This window comes from Pseudophryne corroboree (genome assembly GCF_028390025.1).
Source record: "Pseudophryne corroboree isolate aPseCor3 chromosome 3 unlocalized genomic scaffold, aPseCor3.hap2 SUPER_3_unloc_18, whole genome shotgun sequence".
NCBI classification, from domain to species: Eukaryota; Metazoa; Chordata; class Amphibia; order Anura; family Myobatrachidae; genus Pseudophryne; species Pseudophryne corroboree.
In genome coordinates, this window is record NW_026967506.1 from 1,108,764 (window position 1) to 1,131,505 (window position 22,742).

The 22,742-nt window shown below is 47.0% G+C and overlaps 1 protein-coding gene and 1 non-coding gene across 4 annotated transcripts in view; both read right to left on the bottom strand.

The window, feature by feature from the left end:
- The window catches only part of LOC134983563 (oocyte zinc finger protein XlCOF22-like), a 46,682-nt gene that overhangs the window by 12,836 nt on the left and 11,104 nt on the right, over positions 1 to 22,742 (bottom strand). The gene's annotated exons all lie outside the window — the stretch shown is intronic.
- Positions 15,699 to 15,832, bottom strand: LOC134983568 (U8 small nucleolar RNA). Its single transcript, XR_010191665.1, has one exon. It is a non-coding gene; the product is annotated as a U8 small nucleolar RNA (small nucleolar RNA).

Sequence of the window (22,742 nt, forward strand, 5' to 3'; positions counted from 1 at the left end):
TCCAACAATAAAGGCAAGCCATCCTGGTCTCGTGGCAGGAAAGCCACCCCAAGCCACAACTCTGCCAATACTGGTTTTCTTCAAACAGAAGGTTTCTTATTTATCTAAAAAATACTGTTTTAGGTTCATCCAGCCACAGAAACCATTTCCATCTGGCTCATCCAGCTACAGAAACCATTTCCATCTGGCTCATCCAGCCACAGAAACCATTTCCATCTGGCTCATCCAGCCACAGAAACCATTTCCATCTGGCTCATCCAGCCACAGAAACCATTTCCATCTGGCTCATCCAGCCACAGAAACCATTTCCATCTGGCTCATCCAGCCACAGAAACCATTTCCATCTGGCTCATCCAGCCACAGAAACCATTTCCATCTGGCTCATCCAGCCACAGAAACCATTTCCATCTGGCTCATCCAGCCACAGAAACCATTTCCATCTGGCTCATCCAGCTACAGAAACCATTTCCATCTGGCTCATCCAGCCACAGAAACCATTTCCATCTGGCTCATCCAGCCACAGAAACCATTTCCATCTGGCTCATCCAGCCACAGAAACCATTTCCATCTGGCTCATCCAGTTGGTTCTTTAGGAAACATTAAAAAGGGCAGAAGGTCTTCTTGAAGAGCAGAGGCTTCATCTATTATTCTCCCATGCACGCCATTCTTCTTCAGCGTTTGCCTGATGGTGGACACATGAACACTGAGATTATCTTGTGATACCTGTAGATCCTTTGACCTTACCCTGGTGTTCTCCCTGATTATATGTCTTTTGTTGGACAACCACTTTTGTGGAGGGGTAACTATGGAGTTGACTGTTCTCCATTTTGACAAATCCCCTGGCTGACAGTAGATCCAAAACATCATTATGTCTTGTCATACATTTTCGCTCCCAGGCAAGGCTCCTATTTGGTATAGAAGTCTTTGATTTCCCTCTTGTCAAAGTAGAGGAAGTCAAGAACTTCTGCTTTAACTACACTAACAGCAGAGAAAACATGCAATACCCATTTACTTTAGATACTGTAACTGTGAGAAGTGGTCTAGCAGTTATGTCAGGAAGACCATCCATCCAGACACCTAAACTAGATAGAGTAAGGCTTCCTAGGTAGACTGTGACTAATAAAATATAGACCTTGATGCCGCAGTGTAATCATTTTCATATGTCGTGTGACTGGATGTTGGATAATTCCAACTGGTCACTCACTATGGGCAATCTGCATTGAGGAAAGGGTTTCAGGTTGGAGACTGGGCTCAATTCAGGTGTTTTAAGAAGAGATGCGTATTGCTGGTAAATCTGTTAAAATCGTAATCCCTAAGGGTGCTTGGGAAGATCACAGTATGCAAGATGTCACAGAAGTACAATCCTCTCTGGATGGTCAGAGGATATCAGAGGTCATGGTAGACTTACCTTGATAACCCTGTTTCTCTAAAGTCCACAGGATCTGCCTTGGGGATACATAGTAGTGACAGTGGAACGGGCACCAAACAGTTAAGCTTTTCAGACTCCCAGGATGTAATAAGTCAGTCCCCTATATTCCCGCCTCCCGGATCAGGCAATTCAGTTGGAATCAAAGCTCAAGGCTGGTGCAGTTTTATCGAGAGGTAGACATATTCAGGCGAGAAGAACATGCACACACTTCCATACCCAAGGACAGGAAGAGGTTAGTAAGTGTACAGATTATTCAATCATGTGTGTCAGGGTGGGATGCCTGTGGACACTGTGGACTTCAGAGAAACAAGGTTATCTAAGTAAGTCTACGATAACCTCCGATTTCTCCTTCAGGGTCCACAGTGATCCACAGGATCTACCTTGGGACATCCTAAATCAGCCACTAAGGGAGGGGACACTACTATTAAACAGAAGAATCCTTCAGTCAAATCAGAGGCAAATGTGTCAAAGGCATAATGTCTAATGAATGCATTAATGGATGACCATGTGGCTGCCTTACAGATTTGTTCAGCTGAGGCACCATGGTAGGCCCATGAAGAACCTACCTTACGAGTAGAGTGGGCAGAGACATTATCCGGAATAGGCAGATCAGCTAGGAAGTATGCTTCTGAAATAGTCATCCAAAGCCATCTAGCCAGAGTTTGTTTATTGGCAGGCCATCCTTCGTATAAGACGAAGAGTGAGTCTGTCCCTCCGATGGCACTGGTACGATCCATGTAGATCCATAGAGCATGAACTACGTCCAGTGATGCATCTCCCGCAAAGAGGTCCGGTACCTGAAAATCCGGAACTACTATCTATTCATTAAGATGGAACTTAGAAACCACCTTAGGAAGGCGTCCAGATTTAGTTTGAAGAACTGCTCTATCTGGATGAAATACCAGAAATGGAGGACGACATGATAGCGCCCCTAAATCTGTAACTCTTCTAGCTGAAGCAACGGACACAAGAAAAAGCACTTTAGCTGTCAACCATTTGAGATCCACACAATTTAGTGATTCGACTGGAGCAACTTGAAGCGCCCTGCAAACTAACTCTAGGTCCCAGGGAACTCTAGGGGGAACAAAAGTAGGTTGAATGTGAAGCATTCCTTGGAAAAAAAAGTGCAAACATCCTCTAGGTTTGCAATATTCTTTTGAAACCATACAGTTAACGCTGAAACTTGTACCTTCAAGAACGCTATGCGGAGATCCCTGTCCATTCCTGCTTGAAGAAAAGCTAGAATTCTCGAAACTCTGAAGGACCTAGGATCAAAACTTTTGGCAGCGCACCATTGAAAATACGCATGCCATATCCGTTGATAGATGCGAGCAAAGGATGACTTCCTTGCTTTGAGCAGCATCTGAATTACCTCTTCTGAAAACTCTTTAGCTTTTAAAATGGATGTTTCAAGAGCCACACCGTCAAAGACTGTTGATACGGATGTTTGTAGAGACAGGGACCCTGAATCAGCAGATCTGAACGTTGAGGTAGTAGGAACGGAGCGTCCACAGACAGACTCTACAGATCTGTGTATCAGTTATATCTGGACCACGCTGGAGCTATTAGTATCACGGCGCCCCCTTCTTGTTTGAATTTTCAAATCACTCTGAGTACCAGAGAGATTGGTGGAAACAAATAGGCCAGATAAAAATTCCATCTCACTGATAGAGCATCCAAGAAGGCTGCTTCTGGATTTCTTGTTCTCGACCCGTATGCGGGAACTTTGTTGTTCTGACGGGAGGTCATGAGATCCACTTCCAGCAGCCCCCACTTGTCTACCAGACTCTGGAAGACTTCTGGGTGTAAGGCCCATTCACTAGCATGAATATCGTGCCTGCTGAGAAAATATGCTTACTAGTTTAGGACTCCTGAAATGAAAACTGCTGATACAGCTGGAAGATAAAGTTCTGCCCACCGTAATGTGCGGTTTAGCTCCTTCACTGCCATTAGACTTTACGGGTCTCCTTGGTGATTGAGGTACACTACTGCCGTGGTATTGTCCGAGCAAATCTGAATCAGTTTGCCATGAAGTATTTCTTTTGCCTGGGTGAGAGCCATGTATTATGGCCTGAAGCTCCAGAATGTTGATTGGCAGATGAATTTCCTCCTTGTTCCAGCGTTCATGGAATGAGTACTGTTCTGACTGGCTCCACGGCCCTGAAGACTTGAGTCTGTTGTCAGAACCTACCAATATGAAATCCAAAATGGTCGCCCTTTGTCCAGATGGGACGTCTGTAGCCACCAGGCTAATGACCGCAGCACTTCCGGAGGAAGAGTTATTGTCAGAGTTATTGTCTGATGCTGTCCGTTTCATTTGGAAAGAATCAGAAGTTGAAGAGATCTTGAATGGAATTGAGCATACTCTACAATGTCGAATGTCGAGACCACTGATACCAAAACTCGCATTGCTGCCTGGATGGATACCCTCTGACTGTGTAGCAATTTCAGAACCCTTGTTCGTAACATGGTTATTTTGTTCAGAGGCAAAATATTCTCTGAAGACTGGTATCCAATAAAGCCCCCAGATACATCATCCGTTCAGATGGAACTAAGGAAGATTTTATCCAATTTATGAGCCAGCCCTGATCCTGTAGCCAGGCTATAGCATGAGGCCGGTAGCGCTTCCATGGAAGTGCTGACATAAAAGTGTTATTATAATAGCGTTATACCTGGTAAAGTTATATCATCAGCTGTTGTCGATTGTGAACTGACTCCTCATCAACTCCTTCTCATCAACAGGTAAACTGAACTACCACTACCACCATCGGATGCAAATGAAATCGGATTGTATTACATAGCTGTGTTGTATTGCCGGAGTAAAATGAAAACGGCTTTTTTTTCTTTGTAATGATTCAGTGTCTGCCATGCTGGTGTGTAATGCTTGTTTGTCTAAGCTACTTCATTGCCTGGGCTTTTAAGTGGGATCGTATTGGAAGAAGTTTGCAATCATTGCATTCACATGGAAAATTTTACTATTTAAAGTTTAGTATAAGGCTGGTAGTGCTTCCACAGAAGTGTTATTATAATATTAGCGTTATACCTGCATTAAACCGAAGGTAAACATCTGCAGACCAATATTACCACATATGGACTGCCTTAATGCCTCAAAAGTATGTAATTCATCTTATGCATATTATCTATCTTTTTATACTAGGAAAAGACATCCCCAATCTGCTATTTTGATGTAAAGATTTGCTTGTAATTGGCACTGCATGTGTGGGGAAGTTGCTCAGTGAAACATGGTTTATTATTGCATGTGTGGGGAAGTTGCTCAGTGAAACATGGTTTATTATTGCATGTGTGGGGAAGTTGCTCACTGAAACATGGTTTATTATTGCATGTGTGGGGAAGTTGCTCAGTGAAACATGGTTTATTATTGCATGTGTGGGGAAGTTGCTCAGTGAAACATGGTTTATTATTGCATGTGTGTGGAAGTTGCTCAGTGAAACATGGTTTATTACTGCATGCTGTCTGGTGTTTACCTCCTTTGATCATTTGGCCATTTGTGGTCAGGTATACTATATCTTTACATTTAGTAAGGTGTAGTCGTGGTGTAAAGGACAACAAAGCAATGAGAAAGGCAAGTCAGATGCTTGGTTGCATAGGGAGAGGAATCAGTAGCAGGAAAAGAGAAGTAATAATGCCACTGTATAGGTCATTGGTACGACCTCATCTGGAATACTGTGTCCAGTTCTGGAGACCATATCTCCAGAAGGATATAAATACATTAGAGGGTGTACAAAGAAGGGCAACTAAAATAGTGCATGGCCTACATCACAAAACCTACCTGGAAAGGCTAAAAGATCGTAACATGTATAGTTTGGAGGAAAGAAGAGAAAGGGGAGACATGATAGAAACTTTCAAATACACCAAGGGTTTTAACAAAGTTCAGGAGGGAAACATTCTTCAAAGGAAGAGAAGCAATAGGACACAAGGACATGCACCGAGACTGGAGGGGGGAGGTTCAGGGGAAATTTAAGGAAAAATTACTTCACAGAAAGTGCAGTGGATAAGTGGAAAAGACTCCAGTCAGAGGTATTAGAGGCTAAGACTGTAGAGCAATGTAAACATGGGCAGTACGGATGGTGTAGTGGTTAGCATTACTGCCTCACAGCACTGAGGTCATGGGTTCAATTCCCACCATGGTCCTATCTGTGTGGAGTTTGTATATTCTCCCTGTACTTGCGTGGGTTTCCTCCGGGTACTCCGGTTTCCTCCCACAATCCAAAAATATACTGATAGGGTAATTGGCTCCCAACAAAATTAACCCTAGCGTGAATGTGTCTGTGTACATGTGGTAGGGAATATAGATTGTAAGCTCCACTGGGGCAGGGACTGATGTGAATGAGCAAATATTCTCTGTAAAGCGCTGCGGAATATGTGTGCGCTATATAAATAACTGGTAGTAATAATAATAATAATAAATATGCTTGGGATAGGCATATGAATATCCTTACAAAGAACTAAGGTTCAAAGGGTTGAGATTACCTTAAGGATAAATAAGAGGGGCAAACTAGATGGGCCAAGTGGTTCTTATCTGCCGTCAAATTCTATGTACTCACTTGAAGATGGCGTTACAGAGTTTCCTGAGACTGAGCCAGGATAAGCAAGTCATCTACATATGGGAAAATCCTTATTCCCTGACGATGAAGGTGAACTTCCATCACCACCATGATCTTGATAATTACCCTGGGAGCTGTAGCCAGTCCCAAGGGCAGCGCCGGAAACTGGAAATGTTGTTGGAGGATACCAAACCTGAGATAGCAGTAATGAGAAGATGCTATAGGTACATGTAGGTAAGCATCCTGAATATCAAGGGACACCATAAAATCCACTGGCACCATAGCCAGGATAATGGGCCGTAAGGTTTCCATACGTAATCATGGCACCCAGACATATTTCTCAGAGTCTTGAGATTGAGAATCGGTCAGCAGGATCAATTTGGTTTCTGTAGAAGAAATAGGTTGGAATAGAAACCTCAACCTCTCTGTGTAGTAGGAACCGGCACTATTACTCCTGACTGCAGTAGTGTCTGAACTGCATCCTCTAGAGCCATAGCCTTCAATTCCACAGGAGACGGTACAAAAGAATCTTTGAGTAAGGTTTTTCCTGAAGGAAAAAGCGTAACGGTGAGCCACCACTTCTTGCGCTCATGTATCTGTGGTGGACTGTAGCCAAACCTGTGCAAAATGAAGAAGTCGTCCTCCCACCCTGGGGCCTCCCAGGTGGAGGCCTATGGCTTGTCTTCTAGTTAAGAAGCTGGGCATTTGGTTGACCAAGTCTGTTTCTTCTAATTCCAAAAAGGGGGGGGGAGGGGGGGGCTGGACTGCACACCATGTTACTAAAGATATTAAGGGGTGCTATCATGCTGAGGCTTCTATTACTATGCTGGAGGAAGAGAGATGCAGGTGCACGCTCCTAGCACTGAGAACACTGATCGTAAGTATAATTGAATAAACCCTCACCACAATGAACATGGAGTATAACTGAAGTTCTTTGCACACATTTGCGCAAATATGCGGGCCCAAGTACCGCGACCAGGTGACTTCATCACATGGGTCCCTAACATTCCTAATACTATCACACTATATAAATTTATCCAGGACTTATCTCTGAATATGATCTGAAATACAGGAAATTAAAACACCTGAGGGTGAATGGGAGGGGTGCCAATACCAGAAGAAGGAAGCCTTGCCTTCCAGTGTACAATATATACACAATAGTAGAGGGGAAAAAGGGGGGGGGGTAGGGGGGGTAGGGGCGGTCTGGACTGCGCACCCTATTACTAAAGATATTAAGAGGTGCTATCATGCTGAGGCTTCTAAAAACAACCTGACTTGGATCTGATTTATCCAGAAAATGTTTATGAAAATTATAGCAATTTACAAGTCATCTTGTACCAGATCCTGGGTGGCACAGCTTTGCTGGACAAACATGTTGTTAATGTAGGTGCCTTGTCACCTTTGTCTTTCTTGGACATAGCAACAATTATTACCACAATGATCATTGTAACTCTACTCATAAATGTGACCATCCCCACTTTAATACTTTAAAGTGAAATATAATCAGATCCTACCCTGCTTTGCACCAGCATTGAGGATCTGAATAACAGAGAGAAACAGCTAACAGAAACAGAGTTTAAAGTCAGTCGTCACACTAGCAATCGGTCACATAAAATGAGTTAATACACATATACATTGTATGTGTGTATATATATATATATATATATATATATATATATATATATACACACACATTATACAATATGAGCACATTTTTCAATTACACAATATATATAAGTAGGTAGGAAGAAACATTGCTGCATTACCTTATACCAGAGATTAGCGTATTCAGACGCACAGCAAATAATACAGCAGAAAACAATCACAATGATCATTTGTATCAGGCACCTACTCAACTACTCAATATTGCCAAGGTAGGTAGGAACTCAGGGGGTCATTCCGACCCGATCGCTCGCTGCAGTTTATCGCAGCGATCGGGTCGAAATTGCGCGTGCGCCGGCGTATGCCGGACGTCCGAGGGCCGTCGTTCAGTAGCGATCGCCTCTGCCTGATTGACAGGCAGAGGTGGTCGCAGGGCGAGAGGGCGGCGTTAAGCCTCAGTTTAGGGGGGCACAGTCTGGCCAACGCAGGCGTGGCCGGACCACTGGGGGGGGCGGGCCACGGCGGCTGCGTGACGTCTCAACGGCCAGTGGCAGCGACAAACAACTCCCGGCCAGCCGCAGGAGCTGCGCTGGCCGGGAGTTACTCCACAAATACAAAAGCATCGCCGCTGTGTGATGCTTTTATATTTGTGCAGGAGGGAAGCCGGACTGACATGCAGGGCGGACTAGCTACGTGCTGGGCGTCCCACCGCATGTCAAGGAAAATGATCATAGCTGTGCTAAATTTAGCAGAGCTACCATCAACTCGGAATGACCCCCTCAGTGCTGTATCACCTGCCTCTGGAGAGCGGGATACAGGGAGACTTAAACCATGCTTCCGTATGCGACCATGCTGCAAACAAACGGCTCAGCAAATCAGACACACCAGTGTACCCAGCTGCACATGCGACTATGACCGATACAGTATGTTAAGCGCCTCAGACGGAAGCGGAAATCAGTTCATGGCGGGAGACTCGGCTGAAACTGGTCATGAACTGGTGGGAGGGATGACCAGGATAGCGTCTTACTGCTGACATCAACCTTAGGCATTGCAGCCTCAACTATTCCCCAGAACCCTATGATGCCTGGGGCCTAGAGCTGGTGCACCCGAGGTGGCAGCCGCATCAGCAACTGTCTGGTAGTTTTCACCCGAGACAGTAAGGCTGTGTTATATGCACCTGAGACTGCGAACAGAAAAAGATGCCTTACCTTCTCCTCGTTCCGGCCACAGCCTGGGATAGTCAGTATGGACTTGCTAGCACATCCAGTCTGGCGCCTGCTGAAACAGCAGTGCACTCGGAGGTAACAGTTGTCGCGACTCGGCGGAGAGTAATTGGATCGTCTTTTCTATTATGCGTTTAGACGCATAGAAAGCGCACTCAGAAATAAGTTAAACACTATACAAAATAACAAAGTTTGTGGCTTCAACATAATTTGCAGCTCAACCGTTTTAATAGTCCGGCTCCTGCCGCACAAATTAAAAAAACTAAATTGCCTGAGACAGGAGGCTGTGATATTGGGATATAGGGGGCTGACCCACTGTATCCTGGGAGTCTGAAAAGCTTACCTGTTTGGTGGCGTTACGCTGTTGCTACTATATAACCAAAGGTAGATCCTCCAAACAAGAGGTGAGGCAGGTATCCCTTCCGGTCCCTCCTTCTCTGATGTAAAAAATGCACGTAGCATACGCTTCAGAGTACCATTGAACCATTCACACAGTCCATTAGCCTGGGGATGATAGGGAGCGGTACGTAGTTTCCTCACTTTGGGGGATATCTAATTATCCCCAGTAAAACATCGGGTCTGAAAGACGGCCGAAAACTGAAGTTTTTGACTTTTTTCCGATGTTTCGCCATTTTTTTGTTTACAGACTATCCAGATTGATCACCTGTAAAAAAACAAAAAAACAACCCTTTCTCCCGAAAACACACTGGTTCAATGAATCCTGTGTTTTCGTGTGAAATCAGGATTTTGGTACTTACCGATAAATCCCTTTCTCCGATTCCACAGGGGCCACTGGAGCGTAGTTACAATGGGGAAATAGTAGGCAGTAATTGGGAGCTGGCACTTTAAAATTCTCACACTGTGGCTAGCTCCTCCCCTACTATCTCCCCTCCAAGCCAGTCTACGTAAAACTGTGCCCGAGGAGAGCTGGAATAAACAAACCGTAAGGTAGAGGAGGTTGATGACGCCCTGTAAACCAGGAGAACACAAACCAAACCTGGAACAGAACCTAACAAACAACCGGCTAGCCCGAACTCAACAAGCAGTCATATGGTGATCTGCAAACTGTTAAGCAAAAAACAAGGAGGAACAGCGCTGGGCGGGCGTCCAGTGGCCCCTGTGGAATCGGAGAAAGGGATTTATCGGCAAGTACCAAAATCCTGATTTCTCCTTCATCCACTAGGGGCCACTGGAGCGTAGTTACTATGGGACATCCCAGAGCTCCCAAATTGGGTGGGAGAGCGCTGAGAGTCCTGTAAAACTGCTCGGCCAAACTGTGATGCAGAGGCCGCAAAATTGTCAAACTTGTAGAATTTGACAAAACGAATGTCGGTCCAACCAAGTAGCCGCGCAACATAAAGTATTCATGGAGACCCCACGGGCAGCTGCCCCCGAAGGTCCCACCACGCACGTGCAGTGCGCTGAAATGGTCAGATGTATGCAACAGCCCAACATAAGCTGGGACCCCGGCTACTTAGTACGGGAGCATCGTACAGAACAAAGAAGAAAAACACTTTGTTGAATAGCCTAAGACCTCTGTAAAGAGACTCAGCGAGCCCTGACAACATTCTAAGAGGACTGAAAAACACTAGTGTAAGATTTATATGAAAAAACGGACTTCCCCTTTGGAAGAAACGACCCCTGAGGCCGAAGCTCAGCCGGGGGAGTAGCTAATAGAATACTCCCTGAAAGAGAGCCCGAACTTACGGCCGCCAGGCTAATTTTTTTTGGAAGAAAACCGAAAAAGGCAGAGACCTAAAATTCAGGTCAATGTGGTTTGAAGCGCAGCGGAGCAAAACCTCCCAGAGAAACCAAAGATAACGGCTGAATGGTAACCGAAAGAAGGGGAAAACCCCCTTTTTTCCTTATCATGTCCAATACAGTTTTCCAAAAGTGGCAAAAGCGAGAAGAGGTGACAGACTTCTGAAATCGGGGCCTAGTAGGCCTAACCGAACTAGGGTACTCCTCCCTTCTGAGGTCTCGTGAACAGACACACGGTTAAATGAAAGCAGTGTAAGATTGAACAAAGAAAAGGACCCTGTTGAAGTAGACAGTCCAGTCTAGGTAGGAGCTAAGGCTCCTCTACTGACAACAGGTGTAGCTGTATCTTCAATCATGGGTGGCCCAACTAGAGCCACCGAGAGGACTAGCACGCATATTCCCCTCCTGTGTTACCGAAAGTGAGGTAGAAATAGAAAAGGAGGCAGGATAGAATAACCAGAAACTCCCAGGAGCCCTGAGGGCATCCTCGGCTACTGCCACCAGAGCTCACGTCCGTGAGTAGTAAAGAGTTAAAGAGTCAGTCAGAACGCCCTGAGGTAGATTCGAAATCTCCGCCCACAGCAGACCAGCTGACAAAACTCCGGGGAATGTTCCCTCGCCCAGGAGTCCGACCTGGTGGCCTGACCTGGGAAGAAGATTGTTGTCTCCCGCTCAGAGGGGAATGAAGGCGACCACTCATTGCGTCGCAACTTGAGTTGAGAAAACGTCTACGAGGAGCATAAATTGGATCTGAGTCGAACCACAAGCTCCTGGATCCTCCGGATCTTCAGAAGACACCTAATGTACAGAGTGGGATAGTAGCAGTAGATTGCCCCATTAGGGAACCAACGTCACCCCCCTGAAAAAGAGTTATTCTGTGATCTTCCTGAACCCTGTGGGAGCGGAAGAGAGACCAAAAGGAAAGGACTTACAGTGAAAATGAGAATCCTGTAATGTGACTCTGAGTAAAGCCCGATGAGGAAACCCAAGGGAAATCAGTAAACCGGCATCCCTGAAGACAAGGGATGCGTAAAACTCCCTTTCTTGTTTAAACCAGCAATCACAGACTGAAAGGATTCTAAGGCCAGAATAGGCCTGGCCGAGCCAACTGGCTTCGGAACGTGAAAAAAAAACAAAAGCCGGAGAACTGTCTCGATTCAAATGATATGTAAAAAACAGGGATCAACACCCTTTGCGGTTAGAAGCATATGGAGCGCCGCCTGCAGTCTGACTCTCTTGTCATCGTAAATCGGCCGACCCCTGCCGAGGGACTCCCGAGACGGTTGTAATCCAAAATCTAGTCTGTAACCGCCCAAGCCTTCTTCCACCGACCTGCGCCCACCCTGGGACCCTCCAGGTGGTAGGAAAGTCTGACCTGTAGAGTGTGTATAGGATGATGTAAAATCAGACTGGACCGAGGTTGTTGAACCTTCAGTGTTTTTTTTTTTTTGTTTTTTTTATAGATCCCCTGGCGACGGAGATATCGCCCGTGTGGAGTCGAAAGCTTGAAAGGGCATGGTAAAACTCTAAAGGAAAGACTGGTAAAGGTCTGTCTTGGAGCTGGCACAGAAGTAGGAGAAAGCAATGTGGACTTACCTCCAATGGTTCAAGAAATCCTGCAGAAAGTTCCTTCCCCTGAACCATCTGCCCCGTAGGATTTCATGTTCACCTGTCACTGTCGCAGCCCCAGAGGTCGACGGGTTAAGACAGCCCAAGCGAAAATGCAGGTTCCGAGTCTGTAGACGTGGAGACCTCCAAAGAACATAAAGCAGAATCGTGATTCTGACCGTACCAAAGTATCAATTGATCCTGATGCGAAACATCCTGTAACCTAGAGGACAATTGTTCCCCTACCTACCTGCTCCGGACAAGGTAGAACCCCGCTGCCGCATATGTGTCTTCGATGGATCCCTGAGCAAGGTTGCCTCAGGAAAACAGCAGCTTGTTGGACCGGCGATACATCAAGGGGTATACCCTGGAGAGGTTCTGATACCATTTCCTGCCGTCTGCGGGGAAAGGATAGGAAAACAAACATTGTTTGATACCTGAAATTGTGTATTCGGGCGTCTGCCGGCCGTCTACCGGAGCCTGGCCAGCTCATCCGAAACTGGACCAGTCGCTGTCATTTCGTCATTGGCGTCGAACCCTGATGGACTCGACGTGTCCGCCTCCTTTACCTGCAGTCTCAGACGAACTGCTGTATAATGCACCTGGATATTCTGAGACACTGGTTCAGACTCCACAGAAAACAGACATCATCAGTATTGTAACATGGAAGGTTAGCAAGGTTCCTTTAGAAACCTTGGAGAGGTGAAATGACGTACAAGGTCTCTGGTTACCAGTGACATTACCTGCATAATCTGAGCTGTTCAAACAGGAGTGTCCTGCAGGTGCGTGGAGGGCTAAGCAGATGGCTCCACCGCATACTTCACACCTAAGAGGGAATTCTTTGACTATCCCAGGTGAGACAAACGAAAGGAGAAAAGGTGGGTTAAATAAACACAGCCCTATGTAAGGTCTGCACTATAATGTGTGACCGACACGATTCAAATAAACTTTCTGGAGCAGCGGAGACCTGAACCAGTAACGCTGCGCTGTGGGACAGGAGTCTTAGCCCTAGGCTATAGGAGCTCTCTTTAAAGTTTTGTTTGGATTCAAACCCCTGTTCAGATACCCGCTACTAGCGTACTGAGCCACAGCGCTATTTGTCTGATGCCTTACACACATTCCCCAATTACAAATAGCATTAGTAACTAGTGACACCAAGGAATAATAAAGGGAAGGCAACACCCCGCCCTGTATGTAGTGTACCGCTAATTAAGGTGCACCAGATGGCAAGGTGGGGTATCTTGTTATTAGAAAACATTGCGGAAGTGTCTGTTTTATCCCCTATATATGGTATTGTATGGATATATCTATATACATACCCACACACACTTAAATATATATATATATACAAACATATCTATATATATCTATATATATCTCACACCACAGTGAACCCAACCGTGTAGATAAATACCGTGCACCTAATAGGGTAGATAAATACTGTGCACCTAATAGGTTAGATAATTACTGTGCACCTAATAGGGTAGATAAATACTGTGCACCTAATAGGTTAGATAATTACTGTGCACCTAATAGGGTAGATAAATACTGTGCACCTAATAGGGTAGATAATTACTGTGCACCTAATAGGGTAGATAAATACTGTGCACCTAATAGGTTAGATAATTACTGTGCACCTAATAGGGTAGAAAAATACTGTGCACCTAATAGGGTAGATAAATACTGTGCACCTAATAGGGTAGATAATTACTGTGCACCTAATAGGGTAGATAATTACTGTGCACCTAATAGGGTAGAAAAATACTGTGCACCTAATAGGGTAGATAAATACTGTGCACCTAATAGGGTAGATAAATACTGTGCACCTAATAGGGTAGATAAATACTGTGCACCTAATAGGTTAGATAATTACTGTGCACCTAATAGGGTAGATAAATACTGTGCACCTAATAGGTTAGATAATTACTGTGCACCTAATAGGGTAGATAAATACTGTGCACCTAATAGGGTAGATAATTACTGTGCACCTAATAGGGTAGAAAAATACTGTGCACCTAATAGGGTAGATAAATACTGTGCACCTAATAGGGTAGATAATTACTGTGCACCTAATAGGGTAGATAATTACTGTGCACCTAATAGGGTAGAAAAATACTGTGCACCTAATAGGGTAGATAAATACTGTGCACCTAATAGGGTAGATAAATACTGTGCACCTAATAGGGTAGATAAATACTGTGCACCTAATAGGGTAGATAATTACTGTGCACCTAATAGGGTAGATAATTACTGTGCACCTAATAGGGTAGATAAATACTGTGCACCTAATAGGGTAGATAATTACTGTGCACCTAATAGGGTAGATAATTACTGTGCACCTAATAGGGTAGATAAATACTGTGCACCTAATAGGGTAGATAATTACTGTGCACCTAATAGGGTAGATAAATACTGTGCACCTAATAGGGTAGATAAATACTGTGCACCTAATAGGGTAGATAAATACTGTGCACCTAATAGGGCAGATAAATACTGTGCACCTAATAGGGTAGATAAATACTGTGCACCTAATAGGGTAGATAAATACTGTGCACCTAATAGGGTAGATAATTACTGTGCACCTAATAGGGTAGATAAATACTGTGCACCTAATAGGGTAGATAAATACTGTGCACCTAATAGGGCAGATAAATACTGTGCACCTAATAGGGTAGATAAATACTGTGCACCTAATAGGGTAGATAAATACTGTGCACCTAATAGGGCAGATAAATACTGTGCACCTAATAGGGTAGATAAATACTGTGCACCTAATAGGGTAGATAAATACTGTGCACCTAATAGGGTAGATAAATACTGTGCACCTAATAGGGCAGATAAATACTGTGCACCTAATAGGGTAGATAAATACTGTGCACCTAATAGGGTAGATAAATACTGTGCACCTAATAGGGTAGATAATTACTGTGCACCTAATAGGGTAGATAATTACTGTGCACCTAATAGGGTAGATAAATACTGTGCACCTAATAGGGTAGATAAATACTGTGCACCTAATAGGTTAGATAAATACTGTGTATTTGTAGGGTAGATAATTACTGTGCACCTAATAGGGTAGATAATTACTGTGCACCTAATAGGGTAGATAATTACTGTGTATTTGTAGGGTAAAGAAATACTGCACAGTAGATTTTTAATTATCAATGAGCCGAGTCCCAGCTCCTGTAATAGAGCAGATTCCCTGATCTAAATGTCTGAAATGGGGCAGAGGACTCCCCTGCAGGGAGGAATGTAGCCAAAGCAAGATGTAACAATATTTCTGCAGCACACTGCAAAGCCAAAAACCCCCGAGACAGGTGTGTTGCCTAGAGACAATGAGAGCTGCCACCGGGGGGAATAAGCTTCACCCCCCCCCCCCCCCCCCTCATACCTTATACATGTTAAGCAAGTTAAGAATCCTCCCTGCGCAGCCAGGAGAGGAAAGGAGCTTTCAGCGGGCCGGGGAGCGGGGGACTGTGGTGTTTTTAGTGATCATCAGTGAGCGATGGTATCAGAATGACACACACCCCGGTTGTCGGTCAGGGTGGTGCAGGGGAACTGTATAATCACATACTCAGCCTCCCCCATTCATCATGTCTGTTTCCCCATTAGGAGGAACAGGTAAGGATCAACCTCACTGATGATCTCGTCATGCAGCGGCCGGGGAGCGGAGAAAGCCCGCCGAACAGAGCGGGAGTTAGCTCCACCCTCCTAGTTCTTGGTGGCCGCTGCTGTCTCAGTACATCCCCCGGCCGCCTGTATGCTGCGGCCGGGGAGCGGTGTGCGGCCGGGGAGCGGAGAGCCTGAGCCCGCCGAAAAGAGCGGGAGTTAGCTCCGCCCCCTCGTTCTTGATGGCCGCTGCTGTGCTTTCTCCCTGCATCCCCCGGCCGCCTGTATGCTGCGGCCGGGGAGCGGTTTCACTTATCAAATTAAAAACCACATTATCCCCCGGCTGCCTGTAAGTGTGTATGCTGCAGCCGGGGAGTGTAAATGTATCACCCGGCTGCCTGTATGCTGCAGCCGGGGAGTGAAGCGCGTTGAGCCCGCTTACAGAGCGGGCTGAAGCTCCGCCCCCCACATAATGGCGCCAATTTCAAATCAGTAAGTGCGCCTTTTATGCACTCCAGCCTGGCTATGACTGGAGAGTATAGGAGAGCCTTGTATTAAAACACTGAAAAATGTAAAAACATACATCAGTCTGGGGAGATTGTACTCACCGCTTCCTTCCGTCAGGCGTTTCGACCCAGCGGCCCCAACACGCGCCGCACGCAGCGGTGTCCGGCCGGAATCTTCTGTGGTGGAGCGGCCCCGACACGCGCCGCACGCAGCGGTGTCCGACCACGTATACTCACCGCTGCCATGCTGCCGGAATCTTCTGCTGGATGGAGTGGCACCGACACGCGCCGCACCAGGGCCGGCTCCAGGCCTACTAGCACCCTGAGCGAGAAAATGTGAAAGCGCCCCCCCCCTCTTCTGGAAAAGTGGGTGTGGTCTCTGGAAAAGTGGGCGTGGCCTCGTAACTTCATATCACCAAACTATAAATAAATATATTTTCACACCCCCTCTACGCACACAATTAGCAGCCTTACACATAACAGCCACAGTAGTGTTCCTTACACATAATGTCTCCAGTATAGTGACAGATACACATAATGCGCAGTGCCAGATAGACATGATATGCAGTGCCAGCTACACATGACATGACCCCCAGCAGTGCCAGCTACACATGACATGCCCCCCAGCAGTGCCAGATACTTAAATGGCCTCACAGTGCCAGATATGTCCCCACAGTTCAAGATACATAAATGACCCCACAGTGCAGATATGCCCCCACAGTGCCAGATACATAAATACCCCCACAGTGCCAGATACATAAATGCCCCCACAGTGCAGATATGCCCCCACAGTGTCAAATACATAAATGCCCCCACAGTGCAGATATGCCCCCACAGTGTCAGATACATAAATGCCCCCACAATGCCAGATACATGCCCCCACAGTGCTGATATGCCCCCACAGTGCCAGATACATACATGCCCCCACAGTACAGATATGCCCCCACAGTGCCAGATACATACATGCCCCCACAGTGCCAGATACATACATGTCCCCACAGTGCAGATATGCCCCCACAGTGCCAGATACATACATGCCCCCACAGTGCCAGATACATAAATGCCCCCACAGTGCTGATATGCCCCCACAGTGCCAGATACATACATGCCCCCACAGTGGCAGATACATACATGTCCCCACAGTGGCAGATACATACATGTCCCCACAGTGCCAGATACATAAATGCCCCCACAGTGCCAGATACATAAATGCCCCCACAGTGCTGATATGCCCCCACAGTGTCAGATACATACATGCCCCCACAGTGCCAGATACATACATGTCCCCACAGTGCAGATATGCCCCCACAGTGCCAGATACATACATGCCCCCACAGTGCAGATATGCCCCCACAGTGCAGCTATGCCCCCAAAGTGCTGCCAGATACACAAATGACCCCACAGTGAATGCCAGATACACAAATGCCCCCACAGTGAATGCCAGATACACTAATGCCCCCACAGTGCTGCCAGATACACTAATGCCCCCACAGTGCTGCCAGATACAAAAATGCCCGCACAGTGCTGCCAGATACAAAATTGCCCGCACAGTGCTGCCAGATACAAAAATGGCCCCAGTGCCAGATAACTGTATCCAAGTGCGGAGAGGAACGGGCGGTGCGCAGTGTACAGAATGCTGAGGTATGGGAGCTTTGCTCCCGGGACCTCAGCTACATGCAGGCAGCAGGGGATCGAGCTACGGCAGCAGGGACAAAGGACACCCATACCGCCCTCAACCCCCGGATCAGACTCACCCGTGCGTGACCCACCGCGATGTCTGCGGAGCTGCGGCTGCTCTCCGGCGCCGGTCATCTGAAATATGGCGCCGGTCCTCGAGCCAATCAGAGCTCTCGGCCCGGCAGCCAATCAGGAGCTGCTGCTGCCGGGCCGTGAGCCCTGATTGGCTGATGGCCGGCACCATGTTTGAAATGGGCAGCCGCCCTTAAATAGCTGGCGCCCTGTTCGGCCGCTCCAGTGGAACGTGCCTGGAGCCGGCCCTGCGCCGCACGCAGCGGTGTCCGCCAACTCAGGAGAGCTCAGTGTCTCCCTCAGCCAGGGCCCATCCCGAGCCGCACGCAGCTGCGATGGGACCCCGCCGGCAGCTCCCGCGGTGCAGACTGGCAGTGGCAGAGCTGCCAGTCTGTGTGTGTGTGAAAGAAAAATAAAATAATAAAGAAAAAGAAAAAATTCTTCAGCTAAACCCAAGTGAACCAGCTCACCTCGGGCACTAACTAAGACTGGCTTGGAGGGGAGATAGTAGGGGAGGAGCTAGCCACAGTGTGAGAATTTTAAAGTGCCAGCTCCCAATTACTGCCTACTATTTCCCCATTGTAACTACGCTCCAGTGGCCCCTAGTGGATGAAGGAGAAATAACCCTGTTTTCGGACAAAAACGGGGCTGTTTCCGGGGATTCTGGTTCATCTGCCGGAGACAGGTGAAACAAAATCCCTGATAAGACGCGGCACGCGCCGGCTTATCAGGGCTAATTAGATAGCCTCCGGCGGGACAATTAGCCCCAGTAAATTATTGGAGATAATTAGATATACCCCTTTGCACCTTTCCCAGAAATACTGGACCAGACCACTCATGAACTGAATCTCTTGTATCACACTGGGAACCGTATGTCATGACTCGACACCATGCCTGGGTGTACTTTTTGCCAGCATGTTTCTGCATTCAGTATGTAAGCACAAGATGCAGGATATAACTGAGTTTTACCCTCTATGGCCCACTGCCTGCATGTCAGAAACCACGGTTCACGCGCTGCTCGCACACGCCACTTACCGGTACGCTGGTGTATCCTGTGGCGCAGATCTGCCGCTGGCACATTCTGTGGTTACTGGCATGATGTCCACCGACTCTGGCAGAGTCACATGATCCAGGTAATTACTTCCTGGTTCTGTGCAGCTGCCAGCAGCAACCAATCAGCATCCTTCTGGGGGAATATAAGCAGGCTTCCCAGAGTCCTCATTGCCTTGAACAACTTATCAGTTCTCCTGCAAGTTCTCCAGCGTCGCTCTCAAGGCTCTAGGCTTGCTCCAGAGATCCATTTACCCATGTCCTGCTACACCTGCCTTTCCTGGTTACTTACCTGCCGCCAGAGACTTCCAGGATTACCCTCACAGGCTCCGGATATTCTCGGCTCCCAGGCTACACCATCGGTTCCTAGACCTACCCTGCACTTGGCTCCTTTTCACGTCTCACTATCGATGGTTAAGCACTTCAGTAAAATCCCGCATTAAGCATCCCTGTATACCCGAATGTCTCTCAGTCCCCACAGAGAAACCTGAGCAGAGGGCCGTGACCTGCCCATCAGGTGCAGCAAAGACCATATCCCCTGGCGGGGGTCACTGGTGAAAACCCCTGGTGAGTTAGAATCCGCGCCTCTGCTTCAGGTCTTGCCAATTCTCTGTGCTCATTGTGTAATCTTCCAGAGTGCTCCAGCATATGACTTGTCCATGTCTCAAGCCACCTAACTTCTGCCTCCCTGCGCCCTCTACTGGCTCACCCAGGTCATTACCGGGAATACAATCAAACCAGCCCGTGAACACTGCATGCTCAATGGATTTGTGTATCCCCTACTATTGTGGACATTATCAGGACAAGATATGGTTAAATGCTGAACCTGTCATCTACTATATGTATTTAGGTAATTGTCCCTCTTGTTATATGGTTGTGTCTGTCAGGGAATATCTTTCTAGCCCTGATTTGTTCCCTACAAAATGCCTATGACATGTATATTGCACTAATGGGTGTAAGGGTCTGTTGTCAGTTGTGTGCCCAGCCAGGTAAGCTGTCTCTGTACATCACACCATCAGATGTCCTAGAGTCCAAGCTGACACCCCACACAGCCCCTCTCTACTCCCGAAGCCCTGATCAGGTCAATGACCTCTGACATCACACATGACTACAAGGGGTTACAAGTTACTCAGGGCAGCCAACCTTCTTGTCACCTTACTTAGGTGCCTTTTGTTCTGGATGGCCTTTCAGCGGACGACCTGGCAAAATCCCCACAGCGGGTACCCTGGTGTCCCTGGACACATTTAAATATTAGGATTGAAAATCCCGCCAATCCCAGAGTCACAGCTGTCTCCTAACTCCACAAGCGTCAGAGGTTTTAAAAGATCAAGTGGAAGGGCATTTGGACTTAGTTGAGTGAAGCTCCTGCCTTGTGAGGAGGTTTGGAATGAGGCTGTTGCCAGGAGTTGGGAGATCCTGTCGGCCCTATTGTCTGGAGACCTGGCTCTGCGGAGAGGGTCCAGTATACACAGCTAAGCGTTAATTCCATCGGGAGCTGTCCCAGGCATGTGGCCGGTGTGTCGGCTGGAGCCGGGTGATTAGTCAGCACGGCCTACCTTTGGTGGGTAGAAGACCATCAGGCCAAGCGGCCAGTATTTGTCGTAAGCAGGCTGAGCAACCGGGATGCTTCACCAGCTCGCCGAACAGCCCCAATTTGCAACCAGCTCACCAGCGGCCTTTAAGTATTCAGCAGCAGCCTGCCAGCATGCCAGGTCCCAGCTCACAAATTGCCGGAGGTGACTATTGACTGCTTATATGGGTGGAGGGTTCCTTTGTGTGGTTTTTCTCTTATATAATCTTAACTGTAATTGCTATTAATGCTACCTGTATATATTGTATATATTGTGGTGACAGTTTTTATACTGTATGTTTAGTGTGTATAAAATAAAGGTGCTCTGGTGCCTTGCTATTGCGTGCTTACTGGCGTGATCCTAGAACCCATAGCGACCTCGGGGCCCATGAAGAGCTGTGAGCGCTGCCTTTCTCAAGGGCGCAGAGAAGGGATAGGCGAGAATAATGCACATATGAACCTGGGGTCATCACACTCTACTCTGCTAAACAACACCTTGATGTGTGTCTGCTGCCTTTTCCACAGTGATGGCAGACAGACCACCAACCTCTGGATACCATAATCCACAATGCTGAGGATGCATTTCTAAGGGCACAGTTAGCGGACCTATAGTATGTCCACAGCCACTCGGAAAGGTTGCCCATTTATTGGCAAGGACCTGAGGGGAGCTCTAGCACTGGTAGTCTGGAACTAACATCCGCTGCATTGCTAGGGGATGTAGGCCTACCAGAGGCAAAAAGCATGCTGGGTCGATGTGCTGTCCTAGCCACTGTGGCCTCTTCCTCTGGGCTAGCTGATGCTGTGGTGGCTGGTGCTGGCAGTTGTCTAGCTACTGTGGTCTTATCCGCTGGGCTGGTGTAGATAATGATGACTGCAGATGATGGTGTCAGCCAAGACAGTAATGATTCCACAACTAAAGGTCATCCCCAGGACATCATTTGGGAGGCAATCTATGATGGCAACATCTCACAACTCGTGGCCAGACTGGTTCCCAACCATCGCTGCCTGAAAATAACAAACTAACATAAAATCTGAGGAAAATTCTCTGGAGCTCCAGAGGATGCACCCGGCTCCTTGGGCACATTTTTCTAAATGGAGTCTGGTGGAGGGGCATAGAGGGGAGGAGTCAGCACACAATGTTTCATAAAGTGACAGGCTCCAACGGACCCAATCTAAACCCCATGGTACTAATGTCACCCCAGTATCCACTAGGACGTTAAAGAAAAGGTCTTTATCATTATTATCGTCTATTTATATGGCGCCAAAAGGGTTCCACAGCGCCTAACAAAGTGCATAAATGAGCAAAACAAAGAACACAGTGACTTACAGCACAAGACAGTGTAGGACAAGTAGATGGTATATAAACATTGCTATTATCAGGGAACAGGACACTGAGATAATCATCAGGGAGGCAGAAACTGAGGGCTAGGTGCCATTGTAGGGAGTATGGAGTAGAAAAAAATCTAAGAGAGGGGAGAGGGCCCTGCTTACATTTTTAAGTGGAGGGACAGACATACAGGGGTGACAAAGATGGTGTAAACAGGGAGCGTGGTACAGAGGGTTAGGATGAGAGATGGATGGGTTTGGTGAAGAGGTGGGTTCTTGAGAGCCCATTTGAAGTTTTGTAAAGAGGTGGAGAGTCTGAGTGGGAGAGGTAGAGAATTCCAGAGGTAGGGAGAACAACAGCAAAAATCTTGGAAGCAGAAATGGACGCAATCAGTTGCCAGGAGAAGCAGTGTGCATTTGTGGAGCGAAGAGGATGGGCGGGAGTGTAAAGGTCAGATATGTGAATAAGAGAGGAATGAGAGAGCGCTTTGTGAGCGTGAGAAGCTTGAATTGGATTCAGAAGGGGAAGGGTGTTGATCTGCGAGGGTTATAGTGGTTCCAGAGCCACAGAGTCAAGAGTAGAAGTAAGGGAGGGAAGTGAGTTACAGGGGAAGCGGCTTGTTCAGGACATTAGAGTATAGAAGAGAGAAGTGAGATGAGCAGGGAGGATAAGGAAACGCTGTCGATGGCCTCAATGTTAAGCTAAGTGATGGTAGCCTTAGGAGGTAGAGATGGAGAAGCAGA